Source organism: Vulpes lagopus, chromosome 2, assembly GCF_018345385.1.
Source record: "Vulpes lagopus strain Blue_001 chromosome 2, ASM1834538v1, whole genome shotgun sequence".
Classification (NCBI taxonomy): Eukaryota; Metazoa; Chordata; class Mammalia; order Carnivora; family Canidae; genus Vulpes; species Vulpes lagopus.
In genome coordinates, this window is record NC_054825.1 from 127,648,726 (window position 1) to 127,669,916 (window position 21,191).

Here is a 21,191-nt window from a genome sequence, read left to right on the forward strand (position 1 = left end):
AAGGGGAATTTTAAGAGTCCCCCTTAAAATTTCTTGCAGAGCTGGTTTGGACATCACATTTTCTTTCAGTTCCTGCCTGTCTTGGAAGCTCTTTATCTCTCCTTCCATTCTGAATGAGAGCCTTGCTGGATCAAGTATTCTTGGTTGCATGTTTTTCTCATTTAGTGTCCTGAATATATCCTGCCAGCCCTTTCTGGCCTGCCAGGTCTCTGTGGAGAGGTCTGCTGTTACCCTAATACTCCCCCCATAAAAGTCAGGGATTTCTTGTCTCTTGCTGCTTTAAGGATCTTCTCTTTATCTTTGGAATTTGCAAGCTTAACTATTAAATGTCGAGGTGTTGAACGTTTTTTATTGATTTTAGGGAGGGATCTCTCTATTTCCTGGATCTGAATGCCTGTTTCCCTTCCCAGATTAGGAAAGTTTTCAGCTATGATTTGTTCAAATACATATTCTGGCCCTCTGTCCCTTTCGGCGCCCTCGGGAATCCCAATTAAACGTAGGTTTTTCTTCCTCAGGTTGTCGTTTATTTCCCTTAATCTATCCTCATGGTCTTTTAATTGTCTTTTTTTTCCTCAGTTTCCCTCTTTGCCATGAACTTGTCTTCTATGTCACTCCCTGGTTCTTCCACCTCGTTATCCCTCCTCGTTAGGACTTCTAGTTTAGATTGCATCTCATTTAATTGATTTTTAATTTCTGCCTGATTAGATCTAAATTCTGCAGTCATGAAGTCTCTTGAGTCCTTTATGCTTTTTTCTAGAGCCACGAGTAGCTTTATAATAGTGCTTCTGAATTGGCTTTCTGACATTGAATTGTAATCCAAATTTTGTAACTCTGTGGGAGAGAGGACTGTTTCTGATTCTTTCTTTTGAGGTGAGGTTTTCCTTCTAGTCATTTTGCTCAGTGCAGAGTGGCCAAAAACAAATTGTATTGGGAAAAGGAGAAAAAGAGAGGAGAGAAAGAAGGAAAGAAAAGAGAAAAAGAAAAAAGAGAAAAGGAAGAAAAAAAGAAGAAAAAGAGAAAGAAAAGGAAAGAAAGGGGGGAAAAGGGTGGGGGAAGCAAACAAAAAGCAAAAAGCAAAAAAACCAAAAACAAACAAACAAATAAACAAAACACCAAGGAGTATCTTCTGATTATGTATACTTTAAGTCCCTTGATTCTGGGCAGCCCCGGTTGTGCAGCGGTTAGTGCCGCCTTCAGCCCGGGGTGTGATCCTGGAGACCCGGGATCCAGTCCCGCGTCGGGCTCCCTGCATGAAGCCTGCTTCTCTCTCTGCCTGTGTCTCTGCCTCTCTTTTGCTCTCTCTGAATAAATGAATAAATATTTTTTAAAAATTCTCTTGACTTCCCCTGGAACTTGTCCGTCTAGCTGGTCTTCTGGGGGAGGGGCCTGTTGTGCTGATTTTCAGGTGTTAGCACTTGGGGGAGCTGCTCAGCCTCCTGCCTGGTGCAGGGCTCAGTGAGTAATGTTTATCCTGTTTATCCTGTGAGGCCACCGTGAGGCTCAGTGGGGGTTGTTTACCCCGTGAGGCCCCAGGAGGAACAACCGCAGTGGCGGGGCCAGCTCTGGAGCCGTGGATTCAGCTCCCGCAGTAACTACAGAGCTCTCCGTCTGCAGTCTCCCCAATCCTGAACTTTGAGGGGGGTTTGGTGGCAGAGGCTGTGTTCATGGCCATGGTGGGAGGTCAGACAGGTGAGTGTCTGCAGATTTAGTGTTTGGCAACTGGCGAGGCTGGGAGGCTGGAGGGTAGGATCTGGGCCAGCCGCTTGGAGGAGGGCAAAGATATGCGACCCTGCCCCATGGGACACTCAAAAACAGTTTATAAAAATTGGGGGCCAGAGAGTAGAAGAGAACGGAATCATCAGAATCAAAAACTAAACAGTGGAAAGATTTTTTTTCTTTTCTAAAAGGCAAAAAACTACAAACACCCCAGGTCCTGAGCTCCCCAAGACTTGGGTCCTCCACCCCCGCCCCTGAATCCTGGCAGGAGGGGGCCTGGGGAGTGCGGAGAGGTTGGGTCTTTAAAAAATCACCCCTGGACGGGAAGGGAAGGCTCTTCGTCTTTCGCTTCCTTCCTCTGCGTCTCTCGGGCTGCGGAGGAGAGGGATTGCCGAGCCCAGGCTACGCCGGCAAACTCAGCTTCTTCCCCTTCAGGACTTTGGTGATGTAGAGGTAGAAGAAATCGCAGTAGAGGACAGTCTGGACTAGGCCTGCTACGATGGCAATGAGGTCGAAGAAGCCCTCGGAGTGGTAGCACCAGATGCAGTTGAAGAGATAAAGCGTGCGGTAGACGCCCAGAGCAAACAGGTAGTGGCTGGTGATGGTCTCTGCCTGCCGGTCTTGCTCACCGTGAACAGCTGTGGCAGGATGGATCCCGACTCCAGGTAGATGGAGAAGGTCCAGAGGATCTCTAGAGGGGTAAAGTCATGGTTGACCTGGAATGCCAGGATGGCCGTGGGAACAACGAGGAACTCCACTCGGAATGTGTCATGGTTCCCATCATAAGTGGCTTTGAACTTGCTGTAAATCATCCAGACTGTGGTGAAGGAACAGGCAATGTAGACCACCTTCATGTACGTGTTGTACAGTGGGATGTAGTTGGTGAAGAGGTCCAGGTACCGGGCAGTGAACACCACAGCAAACAGGACCTGGCTCTTCCCTGAAATCCCCGCACAAGAGCAGGACTTCCAGATTTTAAGCAGTAGCAAGATGATGGCTAGGAGGTGGGAGATGTCTCCCAGGAATCAGAAGAGATTCATGCTTTGGGGGGGGTCTGGCAGGGCTGGGCTGGTGGAAGGTAGGCTGGGCTGGTTTGCCCCCGGGGGCTGATGTTCTGGCCGGGTGGGTGGGCTGAGGGGTGGGAGAGGGGCCCTCGGGTGGGCTCCGCTCCGGGGAGGGCGCTCTGGGAGGGGGAGCCGAGGCCGGAGCTGGTCACTCATTGTGGGTTTTTAAAAAAGATTTTATTTATTTGAGAGAGAGAGACAATCTTTGTCAACAAAGATAGTGAGAGAGAGAGAGAGAGAGAGATTGAACATGAGCAGGGAGGAGAGGGAGCCCAGTGCAGGGTTTGATCATGCCCTGAGCCAAAGGAAGGCGCTTTACTGACTGAGCCATGCAGGTATTTATTCCTCTTGTGGTTTTAATTTGCATTTTCCTGATGATGAGTGATGTTGAGCATCTTTTCATATGTCTGTTGGCCATCTGTGTGTCTTCTCTGGGAAAATGGCTATTCAGGTCCTCTGCCTAACTTTAATTGGATTATTTGACTTTTGTTGCTTAGTCTTTATATATTTAAGATATTAACCCCTTTTTGAATATGCCATTTGCAAATGCATTCTAGTTCACTAGGTTGCCTTTTTGTTTTGTTGATAGTTTTCTTCAGTGTACAAAATTTTTTTATTTTGAGGTAGTTCCAATAGTTTAATTTTGCTTTTGTTTCCCTTGCCTTAGGACATATGTCTAGAAAAATGTCTCTACAGCTGATGTCAAAGAAATTACTGCCTAAACTGTTTTCTAGGAATTTTATGATTTCAGGTCTCACAGTTAGGTCTTTATTTTGAGGGGTTTTTTTTGGGGGGGGGTATTCTGTATATTTTGGTGTGAGAAAGTCATCCAGCTTTCTTTTTTTGTTTGTAGCTGTCCAGTTTTCCCTGCAAAATTTATTGAAGAGACTGCCTTTTCCCCATTGTATAGTCTTGCCTCCTTTTTCAAAGATTAATTGACCATTAAATACGGGTTTATTTCTGGGCTCTGTTCAGTTCTATTGATCTATGTATCTATTTTCTTGCATTAATACTGTACTATTTTGAATATTATAGCTTTGTAGTATATCTTGAAATATGGAATTGTGATACCTCCAGCTTTGTTCTTCTTTCTCATGATTGCTTTGACTATTCAGGGTCTTTTGTGATCCCATGCAAATTTTAATATTATTTGTTCTAGTTCTGTGAAAAATGCTGTTGATATTTCAATAGGGATTGCGTTGAAACTGTAGATTGCTCTGGGTAGTGTGAGCATTTTAACAATATTAATTCTTCCAATCCATGAACGTGGAATATCTTTCCATTTGTGTCATCTTTAATTTTTTTATCAATATTTTATAGTTTTCAGAGTATAGGTCTTTCACCTCCTTGGTTAAGTTTATTCCTAGGTATTTTATTCTTTTGGTGCAATTGTAAATAGCATTGTTTTCTTAATTTCCCCATTACTTCAAATTAGTGTTTGGAAACACTACTAATTTCTGGGTATTAATTTTGTATCCTGGAGCTTTACTGAATTCATTTGTTACTTCCTTTTTTTTTTTTTTTTTTTTTTGGTGGAGTGATTTTTTTAAATTTTTAAAAATTTTTTTTAAATGTATAGTATCATCTCATCTGCAAATAGTAACATTACAACTTTTTCCTCACCAATATGGATGGCTCTTTCTTGTCTGATTGCTGTGGCTAAGACTGCCAATACTATGATGAATAAAAGTGGTGAGAATAGATATGCTTGTCTGTTCCTGATCTCAGAGAGAAAGCTGTGTTTTTCACCTTTAAGTATGATGTTAACTGTGGATTTTTCATATATGGCCTTTATTTTGTTGAGGTATATTCCTTCTAAATTCACTCTGTTGAGAATTTTTATAATGAATTAACGCTGAATTTTATCATATGCCTTTTCTGCATCTATTGAGATAATAATTTGATTTTTATCCTTTGTTTTGTTGATGTGCTGTATCACGTTGACTGATTTGTGAATATTGAACTGTTCTTACATCTCTGGTATAATTCCCAGTTGATCATGGTGAATGATTCTTTAAATGTGTTGTTGGATGCAGTTTGCTAATATTTTGTTAAGGACTTTTGCATCTCTGTTCATCAGGGATATTGGTCTATAGTTTTCTTTTTTGTGTGTGTGGTGTCTTCACCTGGTTTTGGTATGAAGGATTGCTGGCCTTGTAGAATATATTTGGATGATTTCTTTCTCCTATTTTTTTGAATAGTTTGAAGAGAATAAGTATTAACTCTTATTGACATGTTTGGTAGAATATGCCTGTGAATCCATCTGGTCCTGGATTTTATTTTATTGGTAGTTAATTGATTGCTTTTAGATTTATTTAAGTAATCTCTACACCCAACATGGGGCTTAAACTCACAACTCTGAGATTGTGGAGAAGCCTACTTTTCTGACTGAGCCAGCTAGGCATGCCAATAATTGATTATTGACTCAGTTTTGTTCCTGGTAATTGGTCTGTTTGGATTTTCTATTTATTCCTGATTCAGTTTTGAAAGATTTTGTGTTTCCAGGAATCTATCCATTTCTTCTAGGCTGTCCAATTTCTTGGTGTATAATTTTTCATAGCAGTCTCATAATCCTTTGTATTCCTGTAGTGTCAGTTGTGACTTTTCCTTCCTCATTTCTGGTTTTATTTGGGTCCTTCTTTTTTATTTCATGAGTCCAGTTAAGGCTAAGGGTTTATCAATTTTGTTTATTTTTTCTAAGGAATAGTTCTTGGTTTCTTTTTCTTTCTTTCTTTCTTTCTTTCTTTCTTTCTTTCTTTCTTTCTTTCTTTCTTTCTTTCTTTCTTTTTCTTTCTTCCTTTTCCTTTTCCTTCTCCATCTCCATCTCATCTCCTTCCTTCTTCACCTCTATGTCATTTATTTCTTCTCTGATCTTTACTTCCTTCCTTCTCATCACCCTGGGCTTTGTTTTTCATTCTCTATTTCTTTTTAGTGTAATATTAGATTTCTTCTTTGAGCTTTTTCTTGTTTATTGAGATAGACCTGTATCACTGTATATTTCCCTCTTAGAACTACTTTCACTGCATCCCAAAGATTTTGGACATTGTGGTTTCATTTTCATTTGTCTCCATGTATTTTTTTATTTCTTAATTTTTTTTCTTCATTGACCTATTGGTTACTTGGTATCATGTTGTTTGTCCTCTACATGTTTGTTTGTGTTTTCTCCTTTTTTTTTCTTGTGATTGATTTCTAGTTTCATATTACTGTGTTGGAAAAGATGCATGGTATGACTGAAGTCCCCTTAAATTTATTGAGACTTGTTTTGTGGCCTAACATGTAACTTATTCTGGAAAATGTTCATGTGCACTTAAAAAGAATGTGCTGATTCTGTTGATTTTGGATGGAATGTTCTATATATGTCCATCTGGTCTCTTATACCCATCCAGTCAAATATGTCATTCAGACATTGGTTTCTTATTGATTTTCTGCCTGAATTATCTATCTATTGATGTAAGTGGGGTATTAAAATCCCCTACAATTATTGTATTACCATCAATTTCTCTTTTTATTTTTGTTAATACTTGCTTTGTGTATTTAGGTTCTAAATACATCTAAACAAAGATGTTGGGTGCACCCAATGTAGATATTTCCAATTGCTATCTCTTCTTATTAGATTGATTCCTATATCATTATGTAATGTCCTTGTTTGTCTATTGTTATGGTCTTTGCTTTGAAATCTATTTTGTCTGATATAAGTATTGCTACCCTGGCTATTTCTTTGCTTCCATTGCATGGTAAATGTTTTTTTCATCCCTTCACTTTCAGTCTGCATGTATCATTAGGTCTGAGGAGAGTCTCTTGTAGGCAGTATGTATGTACATATGTATGTATGCATCTGACATTGGCTGAAAGAGAACTTTTTATTACTTTTATATACAGAAAATTTAACAGCATATACCTAGTTCAGTATGGTGGCCAGTTCTTTAGCCTTTGCCTTTTCCAACTTGGCAATGTGATCCACTGATTTGAATCCAGAGTGTTGCTTCCTGAGTGACAGCAGATCTCTTCATATCTGTCATTGTAAATGGTCTTGATAGATTCCACCAGTTTAGCCAGAGCTCCTTTGTCTTCCAAGTCAAGCTGTGTGAAGGCACAGTGGTGAAGGTCTTCCTGTGGATCAAGCCTTGCCTTCTCCTTGATAATGAGTAAGGAACCCCCATCCTACAATGCAGGGCAACCAGCTCAATGGATCCTCATCATGTGCAATCATTACCAGCTGAGCCTTCTCATCTACTAAGGTGATGACAGTATTAACCCCAGCTTGAAGGAGAGTTGGCCTCTTAGTGGGGACATTCCCTTCATCAGCAGCTTTCTTCTCAGCCCAGACCAACAATCTGCATCTTCTCTTGCTTTGTCTCTGGTCTGTATTTTTAAGCCAGCTTAAGCAGTTGAGTAGCTATTTGGCAGTCCAAGGCCCGGGTGAACTGGCTAATTGTGGGAAGCACTTTTAGACATTTATAGAAAATAGCCCTTTTATTTTGCAGCTGGATGCAGTGGGGCCATTTGACAAAGTGGGTGAGGTCTCGTTTGGGTTGGATGGCTTGTCCAATGCCAAAATTCTTGGGTCTTTTCACAAACGGGATTGACCACCTTCTTGGCCTCCTGCTTCTTTACAACAGCAGGGTTGGGGCCACCTTCTTCCCTTTATCCTTCTTTCTTTTAGCATCTTGGATGGCTAGAGGTGAGAGCTCTTATAAGCAGCATTTAGATGGGTCTTGTTTTTTTTTTAAGATTTTATTTATTTATTCATGAGAGACACAGGGAGAGAGGCAGAGACACAGGCAGAGGGAGAAGCAGGCTTCCCACAAGGAGCCTGATGTGGGACTCAATCCTGGATCCTGGGATCACGCCCTGAGCCTAAGTCAGACGCCCATCCGCTGAGCCATCCAGGCATCCCGGGTCTTGTTTTTTTAATCCATTCAGGCAATCTATGTCTTGACTGGAGCATTTAGGCCATTTAACTTTAAAGTCATTACTGATAGATATGTACTCATTGCCATTTTGTTCATTATCTTCTGGTTTTCTTTTAATTTCTTCTCTGTTCCTTTTTCTCTTGCTCTCTTTCTTTGTGATGAGTTTCTCTAGTATTATGTTTGACTTCCTTTCTCTTTATTTATTATAGGTTTTGTTTGGGTTTGTGGTTACCATGTGATTCATTTATAATTTCAAGACTCTTCGTGCAATTATATCTAGGAAAGGGTCTATTTCGTGTATAACTTTGAATAATCAATTGAAATAATTCATTATAGTCTGACCAGCCTTATTTGAGTTTGTCTTAATTGTAGTTCATTGATTTTCTTGTATTTATGCTTTTAAGCAAATTTGGCCATTCTTTCTTTAAATATTCTTTCTGACCAGTTTTATATTCCTCTTTTTCTGGAACTCCCACTATGCACACGTCACTATGCTTGATGATGTCTCGCAGGTTTCTTAGGCTCTGTTTACTTTTCTTTCTGTTTCTTAGACTGGATAATCTCAAGTGACTTATCTCCAAGTTCATGGATTCTTTTTCTGCTAGCTCCTATCTAACACTGAACCGCTAGTAAATTTTTAATTTCTGTTATTGTACCTTCAGCTCTTGACTTTCTATTTTGTTCCTTCTTATAATTTCCATCTTTTTTTATTTACTACGTGTTGAGACATCATTCTTATACTTTCCTTTAGTTTTTTAGACATATCCTTAGGCTTTTTTGAACATTTTTTGAACATGTTAACTGACTGAGCCACCCAAGAGCCCCCAAAACTGGACATTTTAAATAGCATAGTGTGGCAACTCTGAAAACTGGATCTGTCCCCAGCTTTGGTTGCTGCTACTTATTTTAGTTGTTGTTTAGTGAGGTTCCTGAATGAATGCTATAAAATCAGTATACTTTGTTGCATGTCCATGCTAACCTCTCTGCTTTGTTAGCCTAGTGGTCAACTAGTGATTGCACAGAGATGCTCTTCAATGCCTGGAACCAATGAATCTACAGTCTTTCCTAAGGAGACAGTGCTTATTGGCACACAGTTCAACACTCAGCTGCAAAGTTTGCTACTCTGCCTTAGCCTTCACTCTCTGCTTATGAAGAACCTCAAGATTAGCCGGAGGTGAAAACTCAGGTCTTTCCTGACCAAGTGCAAAGTTTCACACATTTGTCTGACCTCTTAGGTTCCAAAAAAATATCAGAGCTTTTCAAAGTCTGAATGGATATTTCATTTTTCATCTTTTCCTGTCAAGCTTTTCTGATAGTCTATTGTTTGCCTCAACTATTACATTGCACTTAATCATTATCTGTCACCTCTGGCAGTCATAGCATTAAAATATTACCAGTAAAAAAAAAATATTACCAGTAAATATTTTTGACAAACACTCCATTGGCATTACTTTTTTTGGTAGGTCCCAAAAAAGTATTAATACCAGTATCTTGGGAAAATAAAATAATCACAATCTGTTGTTTCTATTTTTAATAACTTTTTAGAGAGGCTTTAAAAATCACTTTTATTGAATAAATCCACAAACATAAAGTAATTATATGTAGATCAATATTCTCTTTACCTCCCACCCTTTCATTTTGATACTTGAAAAACAATTCTTTTTTTTGATACTTGAAAAACAATTCTTATGTCTTAGATAAAATTTGATTACTTGAAAACCGCCTGAAATAAACATGAAACATTGTTTTGTTTTTCTCAGTGTATCTCTCCATTTCTTATTTTTAAAGATTTTTTTAAATTTCAAAATTATAAAATGTTAATAAATAGTATATTGTAGTTATCAGTGTATAGGTCTTTCACACGTTTTGTCGAATTTAACCCTAATTATTTCTATTTCTGATGCTGTTATAAATAGTATTTTTTATAGATTTTAATTTTTAGAGCAGTTTACATTTATTCGAAAAGTAAGCAGATAGTACAGAGTTCCCAAATGTTCCCTGCAAACAATTCTCCCTGTCATTAACATCTTATGTAAGTATAGTATGTTTATTACAATTAATAAACTAGTATTGATACATTATTATTGACTAAAGTATATAGTATATTCAAATTTCCTTAGTTTTTACATAATGTCCTTTTCTTTCCAAGATTCTACCAGGATACTATATTACACTTAATTGCTATGTCAAGGAAACTTGGTTCTTCTTGGCTGTGCTATTTCTCAGATTTGATTTTTTATTTATGACGGTGGCATTTTTGAGGAATTTGGGAGATATATTATAGGATGTCCTTCTGTTGGAATTTGTCTGATATTTTTCCGACGGTTAGACTAGGGATGTGGATTTGTGGGAGGAAGATCACAGAGGCAAAGTACCATTTTCATCACATCATCAGGTTACATACTATCAACATGATTTATTATTGCTGCAATTGACCTTTATCCCCTGGCTTAAGTAGTGTTTGTCATGTTTCCCCAATGTAAAGTTACTTTTTGACCCCCTCTTTCCATACTATATTCTTATTTGGAATTCTTCTGCATTGGAGATTTCTCTCTTCTCCCCCATTATTAATTTAATCAATCATTTATTCATATAATATGGACGCATGGATATTTGTTTTATACTATATGTTATAGGGATCCCTGGGTGGCGCAGCGGTTTGGCGCCTGCCTTTGACTCAGGGCGCGATCCTGGAGACCCGGGATCGAATCCCACGTCAGGCTCCCGGTGCATGGAGCCTGTTTCTCACTCTGCCTGTGTCTCTGCCTCTCTCTCTCTCTGCGTGACTATCATAAATAAATAAAAAATTATAAAAAAAAATAAAAAATATACTATATGTTATAGTCCTATACCATATGGTATTGCTCAAATGACTCCAGTTTTGACAATTGAAAGCTCTTTCCATTTACTCTTCTGTCCCTTTGTCATACTCATATCAATGTAGGGCTTTTTTGTTTTTTGACTGATTTCTTTTTAGCACTTTTCTTATTTTTTAGCACTACAAGAAGCTTCAGGATCATCTTCAGTATTTCATAGTATCAGCCATTTCTCCAAGGAACCTTGGTTCTTAATATTGATGATTTTTATTAGAAACCAAGATCTAGGGATCCCTGGGTGGCGCAGCGGTTTAGTGCCTGCCTTTGGCCCAGGGCGCGATCCTGGAGACTCGGGATCGAATCCCACGTCAGGCTCCCGGTGCATGGAGCCTGTTTCTCCCTATGCCCATGTCTCTGCCTCTCTCTCTCTCTCTCTCTCTCTCTCTCTCTCTCTCTGTGACTATCATAAATAAATTAAAAAATTTAAAAAAAAGAAATCAAGATCTAAGAACTAGGCATGTAAAATACTTAAAAATGATATGAAACTGTTTAATGAGTAGTTTCTTGAATATAACATCAAAGGAACAAGGAACAAATTGAATTCATCAAAATTAAAAGACCCCCCCCAAGAAAAAAAAATACCCTATAAGGAGAGTCAAAGGATGCACAGAATGGGAGAAAATATTGGCCAGTCATATAGCTGAAAAGTCTAGTATTCAGAATATATAAAGAACTCTTAACAACTCACTTGTAAAAAGATAACACAATTAAAACTAGGGAAAGTATTTCTTTTTTAAAAAGATATTATGTATTTATGTGAAAAAGAGAGAGAAAGAGATAGAGAGTGCATGATCAGGGGTAGAGGGAGAAGAAGGCTCCCTGCTGAGTAGGGAGCCCTATGTGGGGCTCAATCCCAGGATCTTGGGATTATGACCTGAGCTAAAGGCAGGTGCTTAACTGACTGAGCCACCCAGGTACCCCTAGGAAAAGTATTTAAATAGACATTTCTTCTAAGAAGACACACAAGTGGGCAATAAGCACATAAAAAGATGGTTAATATCATTAATCATTAGGCAAGTACAAATGAAAGCCACATGAGATAGCATATCACACCCACTAAAATGGCTATGAATTTTAAAGGAAAATAACATGTGTGTTTTCAGGAAGTGAAGAAATTGGACTTCATACGTTGTTAGTGGGAATGTAAAATGGTATAGCCACTGAGGGTATTTGGGAGTTCTTCAAAAAGTTAAATATAGAGTTATCACATGAACCAGCAGTTCCGCTGTTAGGTATATATCCAAGAGAATTGAAAACATGTATAGACACAAAACTTATACATGCAGCATTATTAATAATAGCCAAAAAGTGGAAATAACCCAAATATTCATAAACTGATAAATGGATGAGCCTTGAAAACATGCCAAGTGAAAGAAGTCAGACACATTGTCACATGTAGTATGATTCCGTTGATACAAAGTACCCAGAATAGGCAAATCTATAGAGCAGGTAGATTAGTGATTTCCAAGGGATTGGGGAAGAGAATTGAAATCTGTGGGGTTTCCTTTGGGGTGATGGAAATGTTCTGAACATAGATAATGGCACTGGCTGCACAATGCTGTGAATCTACTAAAAATCCTTAATTGTATATTTTCAAATGGTTAAAATGATAAGTTTTATGTTGTGTAAATTTTGTATCAATAACAAATAAGTGATATGAATAATGTGATCATTAAAAGAAAATTGGAAAATAGAGATAAGCAAAAAGAAGGAAATCTATATCCTAACTCCATCCCCTCAATACACAATCTTCCTCATTATCTCCTATGCATATGTATACATCTAAATAAATGACATCGCAGCTTATCATTTCTGGTTTGCCAGAGCAGATTCTGAGACAAGGATCTGAGGACAGTAAGTTTTTTTGGGAGAGAGGAAACCCCTGGCTGGAGGGTAGGGAAGTGAAACAAGGAAGGGAAAGCAGTTGGTAAAGTCTGCCTTTTCAAGCAAGCAAATTACCACTGTGGGCAACTGAAAGTGAATTTCACTGGGGAAATGCTGGGAGCGAGTGAAGATCATGCACCTGACCCATCACACCCGAGAGGAGCTGAGTATGTATACACCAACTGTTTCCATTGTTGGAGAGGTGCTGGGAGGAGGCAGTGGTATTAATTCCCCAGCACTTCTGATGCACCGCCCTAACATAAAATGGGGATTCCGGGGATGAGAATAAGTTCCCAAAGAGCTGCAGGTTCTAGCAGCTGGAAGTCCAGCAAAAGTATGTGCTGAAAAGATAAATATGAGAGGATATGAGCAGGGCACTGATAACATAAGACTGTACATATATAAGAATCAGATTGATAGATCGATATAGCTAGATCTCAAACTATATTTATCTGAAATATTTTCATCAAAGCATCAGTTTGGATATGCAGATTAATTCTTTATTTATGGCTAAAGGCATTTTTACTTTATTAAAATGTTCATCACAATTGGACACGTCCAGAATGGCATTGAGTTTTCTATGATTCTAATAGAGAAATTCTTTTTTTTAAAGATTTTATTTATTCATGAGAGACACAGAGAGAGAGAGAGAGAGAGAGAGAGAGAGGCAGAGACACAGGCAGAGGGAGAAGCAGGCTCCATGCAGGGAGCCCGACGTGGGACTCAATCCAGGTCTCCAGGATCACACCCCAGGCTGAAGGCGGCTCGAATCCGCTGGGCCACCGGAGCTGAGAAATTCTTTGTCAAAGTAATTTTCATTAAGGCTATCATGATAATACTAAGTTAGTTTAAATTTTCACTACATAATGTGAATATGAATATTATTACATTAATTCATGATTATTACATGAAGCTACATTTTGTATTATTCTGACGATATTGATATATATCCTCGCTTACAGGAAACAAAACGCCCAATGTTAAGATGATGTTAATTGCAGAAAATATGATGCTTCATTGGAGTTAGGCTTTAGGAGAAAATATCTGGATGTATTATTAATAACTAATTTACATTGTCCTTTCTAAACCACGTTGTTTGTTTGTTTATTTATTTTATTTCTCTCCTTTTCCTCCCTTCTTCCTTCTTTTTTGCTTTGATTTTTTGTTGTGGTTTTTTTGTTTTGTTTTGTTTTGTTTTTTGTTTTTGCCACTGGGGTATGTTAGATCATTTTCCTACCTGTTGCTGCAAGTCAGCCATGTGGCACAAAGGTAGCTGGTCAAACACTCTCCAAATATTCCAAGCAGGGTGTTCTCTGGAGATTGAAAGCTTGGGAATTGCTGAAGATAGGGCAAAAAGTGTTGGGAAGAAATCTTTGGGATCCTTTCTCTTTAGCTAGAGAGTTTCTAAATTCAAAGCAGTACACATTTTACTCTCGTACTACTTTGAATTTAGAAACTCTTCAGCAAAGGGGCACAAGAGAACTTCCTAGATGGATGGAAATGTGCTGTGTTCACTGGGATGGCATTTAGGCAGGTGTATACTGTTGTCAAAAGTCACAAATCTGAATTTTATTGTATGCAAGTTTATTTCATTAAAGTTGATTTTGAAAAAAATAAAATATCGTTGGTAATAAAACAATAGAAATATAGGAAAAAACAAAGCAAGTAAAATATATATATAAAAAAAACAAATTAGCGGTGCCTGCGTGGCTCAGTTGGTTAAGTGTCTGCCTTTGGCTCAGGTCATGATCCCAGGGTTCTGGGATCGAGCCCCATGTCAAGGTCCCTCCTAGGAGGGAGCCTGCTTCTCCCTCTGCCCCTGTTCTTGCTCTCTCTCGCTGTCTCTCTCTCTCAAATAAATGAAATCTTTAAAAAAAATTCAAAGTAGTAGGTACGATGTAACCAAGTGAAGAAAATGTTATTATTTACATGGTTACAGATGGTGAGCATTGAGTAATGTATAGAATAGTGTATTACTGTGTTGTACACTGTTCAGATAGTATAGCATAACTGCATGTGAACTATATACATCAATAATTTTTTAAAGGAAGAAAATGATATTACTTCATGTGGCTCCAGAATCCCTTCTAGGGAGACAGCTAATATTGGGACATTGCGCAGCTCTCCCCACTGTCTGCTAAACTCTTCCATTATCTCAATGCAAATCCCACTATCCCAATGGATAGCTCTGTACCCATTCAATGATAACTTCCCATTCTCCCTTTCCCCAGCTCTGGTATCCATACTACTGTGTAATTTTTGAGTTGTGATACACTGAAAAAGGGGTAGAGGTGTACATTAGCATGGGCCAGTGGATGTTGCACATGAGGAAGTCAGAATATGGGAAACAGAGAGAGCTAAGAGAAGGAGGAGTCTGCCTCAATCTCAGGAACTCTGGGAAGATTGTCAACTCCTACCACGTGTGAAATTGGAGGACCAAAGCAATTTAATTTACCTCTCAAGCATCAGAAAGGCCTGCAACAGAAGATGAGATTACAAAAAGCACTTGCTAGTTTCTGCAAGGCTTACAAAATTCATTTATTTATTCAGTAAATACTGACCAAACACTATGTGCCAGGCTCTGGGATGACAATAGTACCTAAGATACGTTTTCCACCCTTATAGAGTTTACCATCTGGGAGGAAGGCAGTAAATAAAAATCCCAAAACTTTAAAGTTATAAGTAATTGTATTTGTAATTGGCACAAAAAATCCTCAAAGAGTTTGCAATCTACTGAGGATGCAGTTGGGCAGGAATAACCCTAAATATACAACTACATTCTATAATATCCTTCCAGTAACAGCTAATATATCCTTTTTTTGTTGAGGATTTCTGGATACCCATCTTTATAAGTGTAATTAATCAATCTGTTATCTGCTCTAGTACAGTTCACATCAGTCTTTAATTTTGGGCAATCACATTGGATTTAAGTTATTGTTATTTGGTCTTCCCCACTAGACTGTCATCTCCTCAAGGGCAATTAGTTTACTCAACTTGGCTTCATTTGATTGAATAAACTTTGGTTGAGAACCTGCTGTGTACTGGACACAATGCAAAGTGCTGGGGACCCAAAGATATAAATATCCTTAGCTGTTGGTTTCATACTTAAGGAAGCTCACTTCCAGGAAGTTGAATAGGACCAGGGGAGGGAGACTGACGGAAGGGGGTCCGGGGAGGAGGGCTTTTTTTTTTAGAATTTTATTTTATTTTTATAATAAATTTATTTTTTTATTGGTGTTCAATTTACCAACATACAGAATAACACCCAGTGCTCATCCCATCAAGTGCCCCCCTCAGTGCCCATCACCCATTCACCCCCACCCCCCGGGGAGGAGGGCTTTATAACAGGGTGAGAAGAAACAAGCAAAGTCTGAACTAGGGCAGTGGCAGCGGGAATGGAAAGGAGGGAATAAATTCAGAAGACATTCTGGAGGTAGGATTTGGCCATTCATTGAATATGGAGGAAAGTGGAGTCAAAGTTGAAGACTGTTGCTATTTTTTTCCTCTTCTAGTTGAAAGCAAATAAAAGGTTGATTCTGCTTATATGAGAATATAACTAGAATAGGCAAATTCTTTTTTTAAGATTTTATTTATTTATTCATGAGAGGCACAGAGAGAGAGGCAGAGACACACAGGCAGAGGGAGAAGCAAGCTCCCTGCAGGGACCCCGATGCCGGACTCAATCCCGAACCCCAGGGTCACGCCCTGAGCTGAAGGCAGACCCGCAACCGCTGAGCCACCCAGGCATTCCAAGAATAGGCAAATTCTTAAAGATGGTAAGTGGAATAAAGGTTGCCAGAGGCTGAGGGAGGAGGAAATGGTGTTCACAGTTTCTGTCTAGGTTGATGAGAAAGTTTTGGATGTGAATAGTATTGATGATTGCACAAAATTGTGAGTATACTTAATGCCCTTGAATTATACACCTAAAAATAATTAAAATTGTAAATTTTATGTTATATATATATTACCACAATAAAGACTTAAAAAAATAAGTGAAAGGATATATTTTTAGAGAAACGATCAGCAAAATTATTTACACATCAAAATCATTCCTTTTTTAAAATTTCAGATTTTTTTTTTCTTTTTTTTAAAAAGATTTTAGTTATTTATTCATGAGAGACACACACAGAGAGAGAGGCAGAGACACAGGCAGAGGGAGAAGCAGGCTCCATGCAGGGAGCCCGACGTGGGACTCAATCCAGAGACTCCAGGATCACACCATGGGCTGAAAGCAGCGCTAAACTGCTGAGCCACCTGGGCTGCCCAGAATCATTCCTAATTAGGGACATACATACATACCTTTGTGGCATACTTTATATAATTAATTCACATGTGTTCACTGAAGAGTATTATATAGTTGACTCCAGGACAGCATGGGTTTGAACGGCATGGGTCCACTTATGTGCCCATTTTTTTCAGTATATACAGTACTGTATTTTTTCTTATCATTTTCTTAATAACTTCTTTCTCTAGCTTACTTTATTGTAAGGATGCAATATTAATACACATAGTACACAAAATATGTATTAATTGACTATACTATTGGTAAAGCTCCTGGCCAACCTTAGGCTAATAGCAGTTAAGTTTTTGAAGGAGTCCAATGTTATATGCAGGTTTTTGAATCTCCACATTGTTCAAGGGCCAACTGTAATCAGTGCTATAGAGAATGTGGAGAAATGACTTGCAAAGAGAGTCAATTTAATTTTTAAAAACTATACACTGAGTGCCAAATTTCACACTCCATCTCATTTACTCCTTATACAATCATGAGGAAAGTATTAGCTTCATTTATTAATGTTTTTAAAGCTGGATTATTCTTAAGTAAGTCAGCATTTTCTGATTTGTCATTATAAATTGATGTGCATAGCTACTGAATCTTTTTCAAAACCAGTAATTGTTTACTGCATCTTTTTTTTTTTTTTTACCGTATCATTATTTCATTATTTTTAATGTCCAATGTTTATCATATGAGGGCCGGGGCTGCTTTCTCCTCAACTCAAGTTTATAAATTTTCAATTGGCTTGTGAGGCCAATAGGGATACTTCTTCTTGTCTAATTTGGTTTCTGGGAAGACTTCATTCAGGTCCTCAATAGTCATGTTTACTGCATCTTTATGTAGCTAATCAGAGTTTTGAGATTTTCAAGCATGAACACCATATTTCAAAGTTAAATTAGTGGTAGTGTCTACTTACATTAATTCATTCACTAAGTAGAAGAACTAGTGTCATAATGAGTCTTGATCATTGACATGTCTCTTTATGAAGTTCTTTGGTTTAATTTTTTTTTAGATTTTATTTATTTATTCATGAGAGACAGAGAGAGAGAGAGGTAAAGACACAGGCAGGCTCCATGCAGGGAGCCCGACGTGGGACTCGACGTGGGACTCGATCCTGGGCCTCCAGGATCATGCCCTGGGCTGAAGGCGGCACTAAAGGCTGAGCCACCCGGGCTGCCCTATTTTTATTTTTAAGATTTGTTTTGCCTCTTCTTGTAAATTTCGTAAAATAGTTTTATTTTTTACCCTTGAAATTTATATATTTCCCTACATATTCTACTAAACTTGAGATAATTCTTAGAGCCTCCAAATAATAGTAAAAATGTTGTCATATGTTTTTTTTTAAGTCCAGATACAGAAAAAAAAGACAATATCATTAAGCCTATGAATCATCCCACTTCCACTCCATGAAAGCCACACAAATATTAGCAATAAGGACAAAGATCATTCAAAAAGGGTCAGGAAGGTTATATTTAGGGGATAATTTTTCTTACTTCAGCATGTGCACATTTGGAAATATCAGTGCTTAGGGGTGCTGGGTGGCTCCCCCGGATAAGCCTCTGGCTCTCAATCTGAGCTCAGGTTCTGATCTCAGGGTCATGCATTCAAGCTCTGCATTAGACTCCATGCTGGTTGGAGCCTATTTTAAAAAAAGAAGAAGAAAGAATATACGAGTGCTTAAGGTAACTTATTTGTAATATTCATTCACTTTATGACTTTTAATTAGAAAAGTTTGAAATTTATTGCCTAATATAAATTCAGTGTTGTAATAGATCAGATATTTCCCCAGCAGTGCTTGAGAATGTCAGAGGCATTCCAGTTCAGGTTAGCAAGGGAGCCCCTGACCATCAGACCATCAGACCATCAGGGGGTCTGCTATTGTTTTTCTCATGTTAAGTTAAAAAAAATGATTGTAACCTTCAAAAATGGGCAAATCCTTAGAGACAGAAAGAAGATTAGTAGTTGCCACAGCCTGGGGAGAGAGGAAGGAAGGAGGAGCCGCTGCTTCATGAGGGCAGGGTTTCTTTTTGGAGTGATGAAAATGTTCTGGAGCTAGAGAGTGGTGATGATTGCCTGACATTGCCACTAAATGCCACTGAATTTTCACTGTCACATGGTTAAATCGATAAAGTTTATGTTATATCTATTTTACTGCAATAAAAAAGTAACCTTATTACAAAATGGTAATTTAAAATTATTTATACCAGCATGAGGAGATAAACATCACTGGCAATCTGGCTACCCAGATGGAACCAATGCTGCCATTTTGGGGACTATCCTCCTAATTGTGCTTCTGTGTATGTAATTATGGTCTGTCTTAGTTAAGTAACACAAAACAGAAAGCAGGTGTCTTCTGGAGACCATGGGCAGAAATGCAGTGGGGCCTCAGAAAAGGGCCAAGGCCTCTGGGAGCTGAAGGGTCATCGAGAGGTCAGGCAGAATGGGCTCTGTGGGTCATAAGAGACACAGAGAAAGGCTGAGACACAGAGGGAGAAGCGGGCTCCCCATAGGGAGCCTGATGTGGGACTGGATCTCAGGACCCCGGGATCATAACCTGAGCCGAAGACAGACACTCAACCATTGAGCCACCCAGGCGTCCCTTACATTATCTTGCTTCACTTCCCCATCCACATGGCAGATTGCTGCCCCACAGCACCTCAACATACCTGTTGACATGCCAGTTCCCCACAAACTGGCTGGTTTTCTCAGACCCAATTCCAAGTTCTGCTCAGCTTTAGCCAGGGGATTCAGGTCAGGCAATATAAACAAGAATTCAGATCATTTGCTTTGAAAAATTTTGAGACAGAGGTATCATTAGCTTTAGGTGTTTTCCAAGGCATGAAAAAATCATAATGATAATAACAGTTATGATTATAATAACAGATAGTAACAGGAACTTTAACATATTGTACATATACAGTTAATAATTTTCTACATTAGTAGGTATTTCACAACCAATTGCAAAAGTAGGTGTGATTTAATTAATTGGTTAATTAATTTAAAAGTTGATGTAAAAAAAAAGTTGATGTGCACTATATCTTCAGTGAAGTCATCAATTTGGCACTTCACATGGAATGCTCTGGAATTATTTTTTTCTTAATTTATTCTCTGATTAAAGGCCAAGCAGTGCTTAGGATGCAGGTTCTTTAGAGAATTTTTTGATAATATGAGGATTTAAGTAAGTATTCTTTTTTTTTTTTAAATTATGTATTTATTGGAGAGCAAGAGAACACAAGCTGGAGGAGAGGCAGAGGCAGAGGCAGTGGGAGAAGCAGGCTCCCCACTGAGCAGGGAGCCCAATGCCAGGACTCAGTCTGGGATCCTGAGATCACGAGCTGAGCCAAAGGCAGATGTTTCACTGACTGAGCCACCCAGGTGCCCCAAGTAAGTATTCTTTTTAACTGAAAAGGGCAATTTGGGGTTTTCTTAAAAATTAAAGTATAATTTACATTCTACAAAATCCTATTGTAAATGTACAATTCAGTTTAATGAGTTTACGAAGTTGTGCATATGTCACCACAATCTCATTTTACAGCTTTCCCTTCACCCACAGAAGACCCCTCTACCTAATCGCATTCAATCTCATTTCTACCTTTAGCCCAAGGCAACCACTAATTTATTTTCAGTCTCCATGGATTTGTAAAAAGGATCATTTTAAATTTTTTTTTTTTTTTTTTTTTTTATGATAGGCACACAGTGAGAGAGAGAGAGGCAGAGACATAGTCAGAGGGAGAAGCAGGCTCCATGCACCGGGAGCCCGACGTGGGATTCGATCCCGGGTCTCCAGGATCGCCCCGGGCCAAAGGCAGGCGCTAAACCGCTGCGCCACCCAGGGATCCCAAAAGGATCATTTTATAAAAATTTTTATAGACTTTGTGGAGCCCTCAATATCATCATATACAAATAATGTCCAATTTAATGAGATAATCTCTCATTTGATCTTTATCAAAATATGTAATTTATTCACTACCCTGTTTTTTCTACTATACATTCAAAGTTATACATACGCATAGTTGAAGTATGTAAGTATATATTTATGGGGGGTGAGCTCATTTTTAAGTCCTCCTGAATTGTCCCGCATCAGCTGCTGCTCCCTGCCCCCATCAGCTTTTTTTTTTTTTTTCTGCCAGTCACCATCTGAATTCATGGGCTCTAGAATAGGATGCTGCTTTGTCCACACAGGCCGAGGAATCATGAGTGAGGAGACAGCCAGACTTTCCTTTCTGCTTCGTCCCGTGTTTTTCATATGACTATGCCCCATGCCTCTTAGGATACACTAAGCTCATCAAACGTTTGGAATTATCACACGAGGGTGGAAAAATTTGAAAGTATTCCTGAAGTCCTAGATATAAGTGCTGAAGGAGTTAACCCTCCACAGGGACTCCTCATTCCTGTTTGAATCTCTTGCTTCTGTCATTAGGCCTATGAAAGTATCTCCTTCTAAATCCTGTCATACATAGAT

The 21,191-nt window shown here is 38.7% G+C and overlaps 1 pseudogene; it reads right to left on the reverse strand.

The window, feature by feature from the left end:
* Positions 1-1,706: 1,706 nt before the first annotated feature.
* LOC121484422 lies at positions 1,707-2,947 on the reverse strand (annotated as a pseudogene).
* Between the last annotated feature and the right edge of the window lie 18,244 nt (positions 2,948-21,191).